This window comes from Pithys albifrons, chromosome 1 (assembly GCF_047495875.1).
Source record: "Pithys albifrons albifrons isolate INPA30051 chromosome 1, PitAlb_v1, whole genome shotgun sequence".
Classification (NCBI taxonomy): Eukaryota; Metazoa; Chordata; class Aves; order Passeriformes; family Thamnophilidae; genus Pithys; species Pithys albifrons.
Window position 1 is genome coordinate 32,035,671 of NC_092458.1, and position 15,544 is coordinate 32,051,214.

General features: G+C 37.0%; 1 protein-coding gene across 2 annotated transcripts in view; it reads right to left on the minus strand.

The window, feature by feature from the left end:
* ITGBL1 (integrin subunit beta like 1) overlaps positions 1-15,544 on the minus strand; it is a 146,683-nt gene that overhangs the window by 55,655 nt on the left and 75,484 nt on the right. The gene's annotated exons all lie outside the window — the stretch shown is intronic.

Here is a 15,544-nt window from a genome sequence, read left to right on the forward strand (position 1 = left end):
TTTCTCCAAACATAAATTGCAGAAAACACCTTTATATTAGAGTTATTGTCCAAGGTTTAATATCAATATTTAGCCTTCTATCTAGTAAATATTTTAGAAAGTGTTTAGGCTTGTAGTTTCTAACTATACTTCCCACTTTCCACTGATAACTGCAAAAACTCAAAATGAGAGATCAGAAGCCAAGATACTTCCCCTCTGTCTCACTTCTCTTAACCTTCCTTGCTTCCATTTAAAATATTTAGTCTGGTCTGTACTCAGGTCTCATAACACACCAATATCTCTAGAAGCATCTAAAAGTAGGGAAACAATTTCATTTCTCTTTCAGGGTGCTCATGCTGTCATTTCAGTTTTCCCATGCAAAGCAAGGACACAACTGTTTATTTTAAAACTCTAAAGAACTTGTTTTCTAAAGAACATTATTTTACAGCATCTTTTCTTACTTAACAGCAGCTCACAACATTTCCTTTTTAGTTTAATCAGAAAAAAAATTTCAGTGCTACATGTTTTTGCAAGATACTGTGGCTTTTTCCTTATAAATCATATATTGATCCCTATGCATGTTCACACCAAAGAAGCAACCTCAAAAGCAGTACAGTAAAACTTCAGTTAAAATGTCAAGGTCATGTTGATTTAAAATCAGCATTTTCTGAATGTATTAACTTCTTTAAGTTTGTTAAAAAATGATGGACATTTGTTCTGGACAGGAAAGCCTACACACTTTGGAAATGAGATTTGCTGACTTAATAAATTACCTGTATAGTGTTCTGACTCTTAGAAATACCTGCATCTCTAATACGCCAGTCAGTGTTTTTTGCAAAGCTGGCAAAAAACATTTTAGAATCTAATAAAAGCCTAACACAACTATTGATCTAAACATGCAAGATTATTTTTAGCTCCCAGAAAAATAAAGTTTGTTTCACTTTTAAATAGCTTTCTTCTTTTCAGAATTTAAAGAAATTTTTAATCCTTGTGCCTATATGCTTCAAATACATTACTGATACACAGCTACGATGGGAAAAGAATAACTGCTTTTGTACCATAAGCTTGACATAGAAAAATACTTGCAGAGAAATAAGGAACTCCTCAAACAAGAAACTAGGAGACAGATAAGTAAGTAAGCATTGATAAGGCTAGAACCCGGTCAGGTCTAAATCCAGTTAAGAAAAAGGGTGTGGTATAATTTTTACAATGGAAAGTTGGACTTCTAAAACCATTACATCAAGTCCAGGCTTTCTTTCCAGAAAACAGATCGTGGAAAAAAACATCTCATGATATTCACCAAAAACCTGAATACTTTTAATTCTTAACAGTTTTCAGCTTAAAAATTCACTTTACTTGAATTTTTCGGGTCTTTCAGATATTATTTTCATAAAAGAAGCACTAAAGAGGGAAGAAAAACTAATCAATCATCCTGGAAACCTCTTAATCATCTGTCACACTAGACAAAATCAATTTTGAGACAGCATTGATACATTTATTTTACACAAGTGACTGTCTTGACCAAGGCACAGAGCAGGTAACAGCTTCAAAGTAAGCAATGGGCCCTTGTCATGGTGTGCTGGAAACTCTTGTCTTTCATCTTTTCCTGGAGTCTACCTAGATACCATACCAACACAGTGCAGAAAGAAAGTCAGTCTTCATTACAATAACAACATTTGGTAGATGTCTCTTTACCAGTCCATTAAATGGGATTGGGACGGTTCCTTGGCACTGAGGCCAAATGGCATAGAAGAATTGGCATCCATACTATCAAGCTGCCTTCCATGAAGGTGGCTTCATCCAGACTGCCTAGTGGGACCAGTCACTAGCCCACACTAATTCTTGAACTATAAGCAGGAATTGTTTGGAAACAATACTAGCTGGCACAGCACAAAACTGGGCCAATGACTGTTCTAGCAATCTGACATTACAGGCAAGCAAGCTGCAGTGCCTGGGGCTGCTCATAGAAGTGTTTAATTTACTAGCCTACATGTCACTGCTAAGGCATCTGAAAACACTCCATAAACTACAAGATAGTCAGAAAAGGGACTCACATCTGCATATCAGCAGCAGAGGTTCTTTGCTCCAGACCATGTGGACTTCATTTTATTTGTACTGTAGTAAAACATTACAATTGGGGTAAATAATTTCATAAACTGGTGGGATTCATAGAACCTAGATGCAGACATCTAAAGGTTAGCCCAATAGTAATTCTTCTAAGGACAGTAGGGTAAAGTATGAATTATGAAAATTTATCTTATAGTAACACGGAAATATAGAAGAAATGGATAAATTGCCTCTGATTTAGAAGTACTATCATTCCACCAAAACCAAACGCTGAAGTATCTCATATTTTGATGTCTAGATAAATTTGAGATGAACTTCACCCAGAATATTCCTCTGTGTTTACAATAGATAGCATCTATTTAACACGATGACTTGACTTCATTGTACATACACAAATCACTTCTGCGTTTCCAAAAGATTCATGTACTAATCTTTAATATACATGCATTTATTATGGGGATGAGTAAAAATTTTGGACAATACAGGCTTTCATCTCAGTTTTTGCTGCAATGTACAGCTCCATGACTTTACAGCAGATCTTCGTTCTAGTCAACAAGCTGTGAAATCTAATCAGCTCTCCCACATAAACATGTACACACATCTCAGTTGCTTCTTTTTTTCCCAATAGAGATTCTTTTGGAATGTCTCCTGGTACTGTGATAGAACTAAAAATACTTGATTTACCAAACTTAAGAGAAAGAAAATACTTAAAGGTACTTTCATTTTAAATAGCTGTGTTGCTTCCACAAATGAAAAATGAACTTGCATCTATCTCTCATGTTGTATACATTAAATAAAAATTCCTTCTTCCATTATCCTTGCACATTTCAATTAATAATTTTTTCTGCACTGTAAATCAGTCCCATATCTCCCATGTATTCAAGACATCAGAAATCCTGAGTTCAGGTCAGACATAATTTTCTAAGTGAACCAAAATAGGAGCAGCAAAAATCTAATGTACTTCAAAAACTATTACTAATTTCAATTGGTTATATCTCTCTGACTGCAATGCATAGCTTACATTCTACCACCTTACGAATTAGTTTGTTATATCAAAAGCAAGTATATTTAATGTTTGTTAGCCATCCTTCAGCAGAAACTAAAGAAATTTCACTGCAAACGTCTGGCTATCAGAATTTATGGCTTGAGAGCATGCAGTTTCCCTGTCCAGCATTGACAACAATATATTTGCTTTCTAGGCTCCACAAGCATATGCCATCCATCAAAGGCCTCGATGTATTGCAGGTCTATCTGCAGCTCACTCTCTAATCAAATGAAAGCAAAAACCAGACAAAAGATTTAAAGGAAGTCTACCACAAATGAGTATCAGTCCATTCTTTGATTAGGTAATGGCAATTATTGTAATTACTGCAATCCACTACAGAAAAATGTTTCAAAATTGCCAGCCAGTTGCAAAGTGTAGCACTTGCAAGTATCCACTTATGCAAAGCTTTGCCTGAACTTTTTGAATATTAACCATGTTCTTTCAGTTGTAAACAGCATAATTTGGCCTGATAACTTGACTATGATCTATTACATGCTATTAGTATATAGAGTCATCATCTACAGATAGAAATCTCACTGAAATGGAAAGAGAACAGGCATTATTGAAAGTTTCACTCAAATTCACATAGAACATTAAGCAAAACTATTATTTCTCACATATGACTTCAATGCTGAGATTTTTGTATTTTATATAAGGTATTTTTTTGGTTTGCCTTCCATGTTATGTTCCCTGCTTTGCTGAAGAAGTCAAGCTCAAACAATTTGACAAAAACAGGGGTACCCTAAAAAAAGGCCAACTATGCAAAAAGATAGACTAAACATCTCCAAATACTGACATTCAGAGAAACAACAAAGAGAGTCAGACCAACTGAAAATGGGAAGATATAGGCTAAGAAAATTAAGCAAGACTGGGATACAGAAGAGACTATGTACTGATGATAACTAGCTTTCAGAAGGTCAAAATACTGGCCTTCAAAGTCTTTCACTGATGCCTCAGGAGTTTTTGATTTTTGATTTTTTTGGTTTTTATAGATTTTAGAAGTACTTGTAACTGCAGTAAAATGCAGATTTAGTGTGCTAATATTTCTAACAACTAAATTTCAATGTTATATATTCTAAGCCCTATCCCATATCAATGCCTAAAATTCCATTAGTTATTTAGACTTCAAGGTAGAAGGCAGAATATTATCTTAAGGCCTCTGCTATGACACAGAAGCATAGACCAAGAACCTCAAAGCCAGAACACTGGAAGACCTCCAAGTATTCCTGCATGCTACAAGGAAGAGAAAGATGATGAAGAAGGGATCCCAACGTCCCTCAGACTCAAATCCTGATGGGGTTTGGGGCCAGGATGGGGCTGGACAGGAGATATGCGTGAACTGGGGATTGGGTGGACAATCTTATAAAAACCATAGAAATCAGTTTAAAAAGGCATGTCATCATGTATTCCTGAAGACCCTAAGCCTGGACATTAAAGAATCTACTCTTTTATCTTAGCCCACACTAACTTGGCTCGTAATCCAGTTTTCTGCTGTCTTTCTTAAGGCATCTCACAGATACCTTTCACAGATGAAAGAGGTCTTTGTCTGCTACAGCAAGAATTACAATCAAGGGAACAAGAACAAGGAAGACCACATCTTACACAAAAGGAAATTTGTGAAGTGTTCAGAGATGGTAGCATTTCAGAAGCACTGACTGGGAAAATAAGAGGGATATTTCATGTGATCAGTGCTTACAGCCATCAGAAAAACCCATTCCTTCCTGAGCTGTGAAATTAGTAATGCCAATATTTTACTGATTTGTGCCTTTGGTACCCTAAACATTCTCATCCATCAGATTAAGTTTATCTAAACCAGTGCCTCCAAACACCTTCAATAGGCATATGAGTCATTAGAAACAAAACCATGTAAGCTGGCTGGCTAGTGGACTTGTACAAATTGGCCTACAGAGTGAAAAACAAAATGCATTAGTGCAGTTTATCTCCCCTTTAACCAGGGGAGGCTCAAACCTAGAATCTTATCTCTTGACAGCTGCCAGCAGCCAGTAAAGGCATTGCACACTGATTTCTTTTCTTCTGTAGAGCTCAGAGAGAAAAGCTAAAGCTGAGCTTTACATCAAGAAAATAAATAAATAAATGACAAGCAAGGAAACACACACCTTTATTTTTCTAACCAGAAAGAATGCAAAGCCGAACTAGATTTTAAAATTTTGAAACAAAATGGCTGGCACTAATCTGTGCATAGATCACTTATTTTGCTGTTATTTCTTGAAAAGCAAATCTACATGCTCTGATTAAGTAGACATTAATATTATGAAGGGGACTGACATATGACAAAGCCAGCTGGTTGCTTTTCAAATTTGGCAGCTGTAGGTGTTCCCTGGTCATAGTAGACGTTCCAGCTATTCTACGGAATTGTTTGTACTATCTGAATTAAAATCAGCAAATACGTATAATAAGAAATAATGCATTTTTTAGAATAAACTGTTGCACAGTTATAACCCAACGTCTGCCAATTTGCATAAGAAATAAAAGCCGATTGAATACAAGATATCTTGTACACACATTGTATCACAGACTTATGGAGTCAGGTATGCAGGAAGGGCCTCCAGAGGTCAACTAGCTCAAAGTCCACCCAGTGCAGTTGTTGAGGGCTGTGATCCCACAGAGTTTTGAAAATCGCTAAGGACAGAGATATACTTTTTTATTTTGTCCCCAAGTCCTTCTCCACAGGGTTGTTTTGAAACTATTCATCCTCTGTGCCTGTTGATGTTGGGTATTTCCCTAAGGCTGGTGCAGGACCTGCCTGTTCCCTCAGGACTCTGGAACGCACCTCATTAAGTCCCATGGACTTATGTATGTTCAGGTTCCTCAAATGATCTCAAACACAACCTTTTCCTACAATGTTCTTCCAGCAGATACCAAGGCGACTAAAGCTGACTGTGATTAGCAAAACCCCCAATTTCGAGGTTTCCTTCAGCTGTAAGAAGACTTTATTTACATCCTTTCTTGATCAGGCAGTCTTTAGCAGACACTCACCTCACTCATAATAAATAATTACCTATTAAGATAACTGTGGTAGTTTTGGCTTTAGTTTTAGCTAGGCCTCAATTTAGCAGGCTCAGGGAATCTACGTAGATTAGGAGAGACAAGTATCACCTGACTTAAGTAACCAAAGAAATATTTCATACCAGATAATGCAAACCTGAGATATAACTATAGTAGAGTAGGAGTGTTTTTCTCAATTGGCATCATGGTTGCAGTAGAGACAGGACATCCTGCAGCTGTCCTGCTGTCCCGGTTCTTGCTACTTCACGTTTTGTTTTAGTTCAGGGAAGTAGAAACATTTTATTGTTACTCTTTCTTTCTGTTCCTTCCTGGGTGTCTTTTAAAGTGCTTTATGAATCTCAAGTAATGAAATGTGGTTTTGGTGGGAAGTAGAAAATTGTTGTTACATCTAACTTGTGTAAGTGTGCGTTAAATTGGAATTTTGTTTTCATATTCTCTTTTATGCATAAATATATATAGTTAGTTTAAGTTTAAACCTCTTTTGAGATTTTTTTCTTTCCTCCCTTTTTCTCAGTGTGGGGGGGGGGAAAGGGAGGCTGACACTGTGTTGGGCAGCTGGCATTTTGCCAGCTCAACATAAGACAGTAACATATAAGAATAATCACTTAAATATATAATATGTAAATAATTATGTTGGCCTCTTCTGAATTCATTTAAACATCATAATTTGTTTTGTCCTATACTGCCTTTTTTACTGGTGAGAATAAAATTAAATATATTCGAACCAAAGCATGCTATATTGAAAAAGAGAACAAATTATTCTCATCGTAAGATGGCATCATAGAATCATAGAATCATAGAATTGATTGGGTTGGAAAAGACCTCCAAGATCATCAAGTCCAACCCTTTGTCCAACTCCAGTCCATTTACTAGATCATGGCACTCAGTGCCACATCCAATCTCAGTTTAAAAACCTCCAAGGATGGTGAATCCACCCCCTCTCTGGGCAGGCCATTCCAATGCCTGATTACTCTCTCTGGAAAGAATTTTTTTCTGATATCCAACTTACATTTCTCCTGGCAGAGCTTAAGCCCGTGCCCCCTTGTCCTATTGCTGAGTGCCTGGAAGAAGAGACCAACCCCCACCTGGCTAGAACTTCCCTTCAGGTAGTTCTAGACAGTGATGAGGTCACCTCTGAGCCTCCTCTTCTCCAGGCTAAACAACCCCAGCTCCCTCAGCCTCTCCCCATAGGACTTATGCTCCAGTCCCTTCACCAGCCTTGTTGCTCTTCTCTGGACCCACTCCAGCACCTCAATATCCTTTCTGAACTAAGGGGCCCAGAACTGAACACAATACTCAAGGTGTGGCCTCACCAACGCAGAGTACAGGGGAAGGATCACTTCCCTGGTCCTGATGGCCACGCTATTTTTGATACAGGACAGGATCCCATTAGCCTTCTTGGCCCCCTGGGCATACTGTCGGCTCATGTTGAGCTTCCTGTCAATTAGTACTCCAAGGTCCCTTTCTGCCTGGCTGCTCTCCAGCCACTCTGTGCCCAGCCTGTAGCGCTGCAGGGGGTTGTTGTGGCCAAAGTGCAGGACCCGGCACTTGGCCTTATTGAACTTCATCCCACTGGAATCAGCCCATCTCTCAAGTCTATCCAGATCCCTCTGCAGAGCCCTCCTGCCTTCCAGCAGGTCGACACTCCCTCCCAACTTGGTGTCATCAGCAAATTTGCTGATGGTGGACTCAATCCCCTCATCTAAATCATCAATAAAGATGTTAAACAGGACTGGACCCAACACAGACCCCTGGGGAACACCACTGGTGACTGGCCGCCAGCTGGATGCAGCTCCGTTCACCAGCACTCTCTGGGCCCGACCCTCCAGCCAGCCCCTAATCCAGGAGAGGGTACACTTGTCCAAGCCATGGGCTACCAGCTTTTCCAGTATATAATCCATGCCTGCTACTCCACCAACCATTGATACCATGGTTTAAAGATTCCTTTGTTATACAGGTCTTCTATCTGGCAGGCCTAATTCCTAAGTATCATCCTAAAACAAATATATTAATTTCCTCTATTCTTTACTACTCTTCAAATTTCTCAATGTGAAAACAAGTGAGAAACTTCAGAACATTAATAAATTCTATTCTAGAACTACCTCACTCTCAGAATATAATCAACGTCTCAGAAAGAGACAACTTCCAACACACCCTGCTTCTACCAGAAAACATAAAAAAGCAGTTATGCAAAAACAAAGTGCTTCATGAACCATTTTTGTATTATTTTGTATTACCATTTTGTAGTACCTTACTGCAAGCAAGAGTTCACTGCAGAAATGAAATGTTCTTTTGGTTTACAGTTTTTCCCTACTTGATGTATCCCAAAAACACAACTTGTAAAGGTAAAAACAATAGTCAGGAGTGCTGTAGTTGGGCCATGGGCATATAAGTAGCTTTCTCTATAGAGAAGTGTTGAGCTCCTGAACATTTTCTGATTAAAAACCAAAACAAACAAAAACAACAACAAAAAACAAATACATTTAAAAATTTGGAAGTCGGAAAAGGTGAAATATTCTCAACAGCTCCAAATTGGCTTTCCTAACAATGGGCAGCTTTCAGAGGATCCTGCTTCAATTAAGAGAGAGTGAAAGGCTCAAGTAGAGCTTGATTCAGAGAAGCATCTTAAAATCAATGACCCATACTATTGATAAAAAATCTAAGAGGAGTGTGATGCAACTATTTATCTCTGTTTTTTTCTTAGACGTCAACAGACTACAAGTGGAGGTCAGAGTGCCAGTCTGGCATATAAGGTTATACCAAATTGTGCACAAAATATTGTTGTGCCAGCTCATTCAGCATTAAAGTACTAGCATAGCAAGAGTGCATCTCTGCTTGAAGCACACAGATGTATAACAGAGCTCAATCTCAAAGCTGATGAGATGAAAGCTAGAGACGTGACACATGACTTGAATTTATGTTCTGTTCTTGTTACACCAGCTAATAATGCTACTTGCTGCCAGGCTGTCTATGATAGTGCTTTAATTAAGACCTCCTTCAGAATGCAGGGGTCATGGAAAATGAATGAAAACAGCATGCCAAATTCAGAGATGATGTACATTAGAGTAATTTACACTTCAATTAAACAGCACAATTTGCATAATAAGAGTCTGCAGTAAAGAGCTGGTAGGAGGGGTAGTAACCTAGATTTTACCTTAGGAGTGTTTGCACTTTTCTGCTCTGCCTCCATCCTGTCATGGTTGAAGTATAGTGAATTATTGAAATAGCAACTTCTATTATTATCTTCCTTTACTAAGTCAAGAAGCCTTAGGCCTTAGAAACAATGGTTTTATATATGTGTCTGAGAAAAACAGGATTTTTTTTTTGCCACTATCATACTGAGGGACCCCAAAGTCCTTAACTAATAATTGCACTTAAACAACCAAACCAGAACTGTGAGGACATAAAACTATAGTAAATGAGGCACCAATGGTAATAGCATGGAATTAGTACTCGTGACCTGGCACATGCCATCAGTTTCCCTTTTGCCCTTTGAAGATATTGTAGCTGTCCGTGGAGACATAAAGATGGAGAGATTAACAGATCGGCATTACTATATTACAGATTGTATAGATTCAAAAACCTTGAAGATATGCTTAATGATTTAATCCAAAGGTTTATGTGAAACTATAGTAGTTGATGATCCAACCCCCAAAATTATTTACAACCTGAATATTTTATGTCATATTTACCATTAGTCATGTAAGACTTCACAAAGGCCAAAAGAGAGTTGCAGGCAGCTATTTAGTGCATCATTTTTACCGATTTTCTATCCATTCTTATAACTACACAGATATGATTATCTCATGTGCCTTTCTCTTTCCTTCTGCATATCAGGGTGTGTTGTATCAGCCAGAATTGGCAGCATTTTCTGTAGCAGCCAAGGCTTTGAAGAGATGTTTCAGAGCAGTATAGAATGTATATCATACAAAAGTACAGTCAAGAAATCTCAAAAAAGTATTAAGAATTTACAGCACAGGTCAACAGCACTATTCTTTGGGGTTACCATTGACCTTTTACCTAAGCTTTGTTTTCAGACTTCAGGAGATGGTATCTTGCCAGACTGGCAATATGCGTTTCAGAACACAAGGGATTGATTCACTGTCTTAGTTCACCACAAGGAATATTAAATAATGCATTGACCACTCTTGCTATTCCACTAAGTCAATCAACATCTAATAATTTTAAAAAAAGAAGAAACAGCAAAGTTACTGCAAAGTAACTCTGTCAATAAACTTTCAAAATGCCATACGATTTTTCAACTATTTAATTTAATATTTTGAAAATGGGATTTAGGGCTTTTTCAGAAACAACAGAAATCTATTTTCAGCACAGAACAAAAAAATTCCTTCATATTTCAGATAGTCAATGCTAGAGCATGAGTGTAAGGAGGAACTTCACTAATAAAGAAACAGTTTAACTATCTCCATATGGCAAATAAATAAAAGTAACTATAGAAAAGATATTTAAATGGTAAAATACAGTACTAATAGGAAGATTTGTCATTCATCTGTCTTTGTAAATCTGCCATGGAATGGCTGCCTTCACTAAGGGTAAGTGATGAAAACAAGACTATTTTTAAAAAAAAGCTCTCATTTATTATTCTCAAACCCCACTTTTTTTAACAGTTCTCTTCCTGAAAGCTTTTTTAATTAAAACTATTTTGAAATCTTGTCAGAATAAAAGCATAGACGGATTTTTTTACTTTATATGAATAAAGCTGGCTAGAATCTCTCCTCATGCTCAACAGACTTTTGTAGGGGAAGTAACTTTTGGAAATTACTTAATGTATTTAATTCCCCAAATTTTCACGTGATCCTTCTCTCATGTTATATATAACATCAACCACTAATGGTATAGACAGATTGATTGATGCACCTGAGAGGATTTATGTGAGAAATAAAAAGAGAGGGTTCATTGTGGGAGGTGTAGAAGGAAGGGGTTTTGGTTGATTTGAACAGTTGAATTAAAAGGTTCTGTGTTAATTGCTTTTTGGAAAAGTGGAATGGCCCTTTAAGGGGGGGATTTCTCCGCATGCAGGTTAGACAGGTGAATTTGGGGGGCAGTCTGTGAGGCAGCAGCCTCAGCAAGGGGGGCTGTTGTCAGGGCCTGCAGACGGTGGTAGGGCCTGATAGGGCGACTGGATGGGCCAATCAGCAAGAAATTACCCAAAGAAGGCAGTGAAGAAGTGAAGTGATGGAGTAACCTCGAATCAGCGTGCACGGGACCACACATGGACTACGGAGGGATGGACTCCTGCAGGCGAGGGAAGAGGGCGTGGCGTGAAGGAAATAAATGGGGGTGACCTCCCCCTCCCCGTTGTGCTCCCCGGCGACTTCGCTGTGGCGAGGCACCCTGTGCGTGCAGTTTGGCCATTAAACCCTGTTTTGCTTTGCTCCTTCAACTCGTCTCTCTAAAAATTCTTCGAGACGAGATTTTTCTCACATTTATAATTCCTCTGCCTTTATAGGATGATTTTAGCATGTAGACATTGTCATTTGTAGCACGTCAATATAAAGCCTCTTCTCTCCTTCACCTATTGAAGAAGCCAAGAAATATAAGACCATGGTGTAATATATTTTTGGCAGCCTCTCTGCTCTCCCTGCATGCTGACCAGAACCCATGAAACAGCTCGTTGTTCCTGTGAGTGACTAGAGAAAATCAGGAAGGGAATTACAGCCTGAAATGAAAGTTCACTGTTTCATCTGCTTTTAGGAGAGCAAAATGCAGACTGAGAAGTTGTAATCTATTGCATTTTATAGATAGCAATTACCTAATTAAGGTCCGTTCCTCATAACATCCTTTTAGTTTTCTAATGATAGAACTTTTATATACCCCTGACACATTTATCATAAGAAAAGATTTCTTTCATTGTTTTCCCATACCTTTGTTATGTCACTGAAGTTACATGACTAACAGTTAAGAGAAGTTAGGATCCTCAAAATCTGGGTGGCATGTGACAGTTCTCTTAGTTTCCATTGTTGATACTTCCTCTATTTCTGTCTATGTAGTAGCATAATTTTTCTTAGAGGTAGGTAATAAAAATTTGTGCAAATTTATATAAAAACTTCAGAATGCAAGGGTCATGGAAAATTAATGAAAACAGCATGCCAAATTATTATTACAAATTGTCTAATTGGATCATAAAAAAAATTAAAAATTGAGTAAGATTAGGATAACATTCATTTTTCCATTTATTATCACCTCTAAAACAAAATATAGAGTATAAAATAAGAACCTTATCAAAATTAAGTTCAAAGATGGAAACATTGAATCCCTCAGACTGATGGAAAATTTTTGAAAGGTATCACTGTGCCATGATTTTTGTGCTAATTTTATACAATTCTTTGAAAAGATTTTTTTTCTTTTTTTAATAAGCCCACACGATTCCAAGTCTCTGACAGAAATCCATCCAAATCCCAAGCTATTTTTTGCTATGAGGAATTTAAATTATTTGGTGCTTGGTTTGGGGGTTTATATTACTCTTTTTATGGTTCACTTCCTGTAATTATTACTGGAATTTTAAAAGACTGAAGTTAAATTATTGAGAGTTTTACAGCCTTCCTTATCAGAAAGTTTTGGAAAATGCACAAAAAGCTAAAATTGGCCAACCACAGCTTTAAAGGACTATTTATTTGTTTATTCAATTTTTCCTAGGGCAGCATGGATTTTTCTTTAATACTGCTTAAGTGCAGGATTGTAATTTGGAAGTACCATAACTGAAGTTTGAAACTCCTCCACCTGGAAATCTGAGTATATGTCAGATTTTAGACAGAGCCTGTAGAATAGTACTATGAATTTTAACAGTTCCATCTTTTTCTGTCTGCACAGCTTGGCTATCTATATGGTATCAAAAAAGTTCTAAAAATGCTTTGCCCTTCAATGTCTTTATTCAAGACCATAAAAGTGATCGCAAAATAGTGCACTAGCTGTCACAACTGCTGTTGACTAATCTAGAAACAAAAGGCACAGATGAACAGAAAATATTCTTCAAGGAAACACAATACATGGCAAAAACATAAAGTCATGCACCTGCATCTCTGGGCATTATGTTCTGTATCATATTTGATACATGAACTGCCTTACTAAAAGATTCCATTAAACAGGACCATTAAGTACTCAACTCCTTTGGCAGTACAGTGGATTCCTGACCTGTACAAGAACTTACTGTTCTTGTCCCATAACAAGAGAAAAATATTACAAGGTGGTTGCCAGAACAATAATGTTCAACTACAAAAGGTAACATTTCCACTTCCTTTTGGAACCTTCCTTTCTTGTCGCACAATCCTCTCTATGGACAACAGAAAAATTGAAGCTGGTGTTACAAGTACGTGGCCTTTCCCACCCCTGAAGGCTTGAAAGAGGTTGTGTTTGATTGAAAATCTTTATTTTGTTTAATTTTCTTGTGTCACACTTCTGCCCATGACAAGCTATGATAAGTAGTAGGATTTTCAAATGGGACCAAGGAATTTAACTGTGCAAGTCCGTGACAGTTTTTATAGGACCTAAACATCTATATCCCTTCAGCAGTGTAGGAACTTTTTAACATTTTTTTATTATACCCAAAATATTATGGAGGAAAGGGAAATCCAGTCCGAAGTAAAAAAAAACATACACTGTCCAGTAAAACATCAGTGAGTAGACTAAAATATCTCTTCTCTTTTTCTTTCCTAAATTCCAAAACAAAATTGTTCATAAAACTAAAGCAAGATATTACCTTCCATTTTAAAATGACAGTTGTCATGGAAATCCCTTTTCAAGCATGGAATGCAGAATCTCTCATTCCTTCATTATAGCAGCTATGTCCTAGATCCACATCTGTGCCTTTTGCACTCCTTAAAAATCTTGGTGATCTCTTTGTGTTTGGAAGTCAAAGTTCAGTAAAAGTCACTGACAATTAAGCCTTTTGTTCCAAAAGATGCTGCTTGTACTTTATTTCAAAATTTTGACTGACAGATCACTCAGTCAAATGAACTCACCTGAAAGGGACTTATTTCACTGCTAGTATCTCAACAGAAGAACACTGCCAGCATTAATAAGTGTTTTCTTCAAAAAGCCAAGAGGATAGAACTATTGTCATTAATATAATAATCTGAATCTTACTCTTCTCATTATACTTAACAAAAAACCCTTAAAATTTAAAATATAAATATTTAAAATATAAAAATAGAACATATATGCTCCACAACCTAAGACTATATTTTTACTCAAATCAAACTTCTTTTTATGACTGTCATTTTTCCACTGTCATTTGACTCTTATAGTACACAATGTAATTAAATCTTAGAGCTGACTCCACGTTCTCAACACACACAATTCCTAGTGAAGCAGATGAAGGAAGAGATATTCAGCATCCAGTGAGAACAGGTAAAAAAGTGAGCCAATAAAAAAACCCGCCATAAAAATAAAGTAAATTAAAAGTCAAATCCCGTTTTTGTTAGTTTTCATTCCTGCAATTATGAACAATAAAATGCAGTTAATTCGCTACAGATGCTCATTTTTCACCTAACTCATAGCCAAAGATTCTGTTGAAAATTTTTAGCAAGCAAAAAAGAGATTTCACTGATAAACTGTAGCTTGAAATAAAACCAAGAAAAACCCAACAAAACAAAACTAAGCCAAACAAGCAACAGTCTGTTAATGCATAGTTCTTTTAAGGTAGTGGTAATGATGCATTTGCTAAGTTATGAGCTGCTACACATTTACTGGGGGAGAAAAGTACAATGATCACAGAGCTAACCTGGGTGGACAGCCTACAATTTTTGTGTATGTGTTAATGAAAGAAGCAATTGCAAATGAACTGACATTTAGGGTAAAATTCAATAAACCAATAGTAGCTTTAGACCTTTCCTTGCAAATACTTAAGTGCTTAGAATTCATAACAACTTCAATTACCAGTTCTACCAATATATTTACTTTTCTTTCTTCTGTCTACAGAAAACCACATTTCACATAGGGACAGATAAAAATGAGCAAGTTCTTTTCCTTCTGAGAAAAATTTCCTTTTGCTTGCAATGTGTATTTCAAGTGTAAGTATGAAATAGTATACTTTTTTAGTCAAAATTTTGGAAAAGGCTACAGTGTCACAAAGAAGTGTCACGTGTCACATTTCACAGCTGAAAAGCCAGTGGCCAACCAGCAAACTGCAATGAAGCACAGCTGTGTTTTATAGAGTCAGGCCTGTACTCAATTAGGCATTTTCTTTGGCAGACTAAATCCAGCCTTTATCACAATAGTGCCATGACATTTTACACAGGCTGAAAATCTCATACTGCTCTTGCCAAAGAATGCATAGAACAAATTCATATTTTTAATGCGTCTTTCGTTAAGACTTAACTGTAGCAATTTTCAAAGTATCCTTCAAAACCTCCAAAACAAATGTTAAGATATGTAAAATAAAACACAAAGCAGAAGATGACAGGAAAA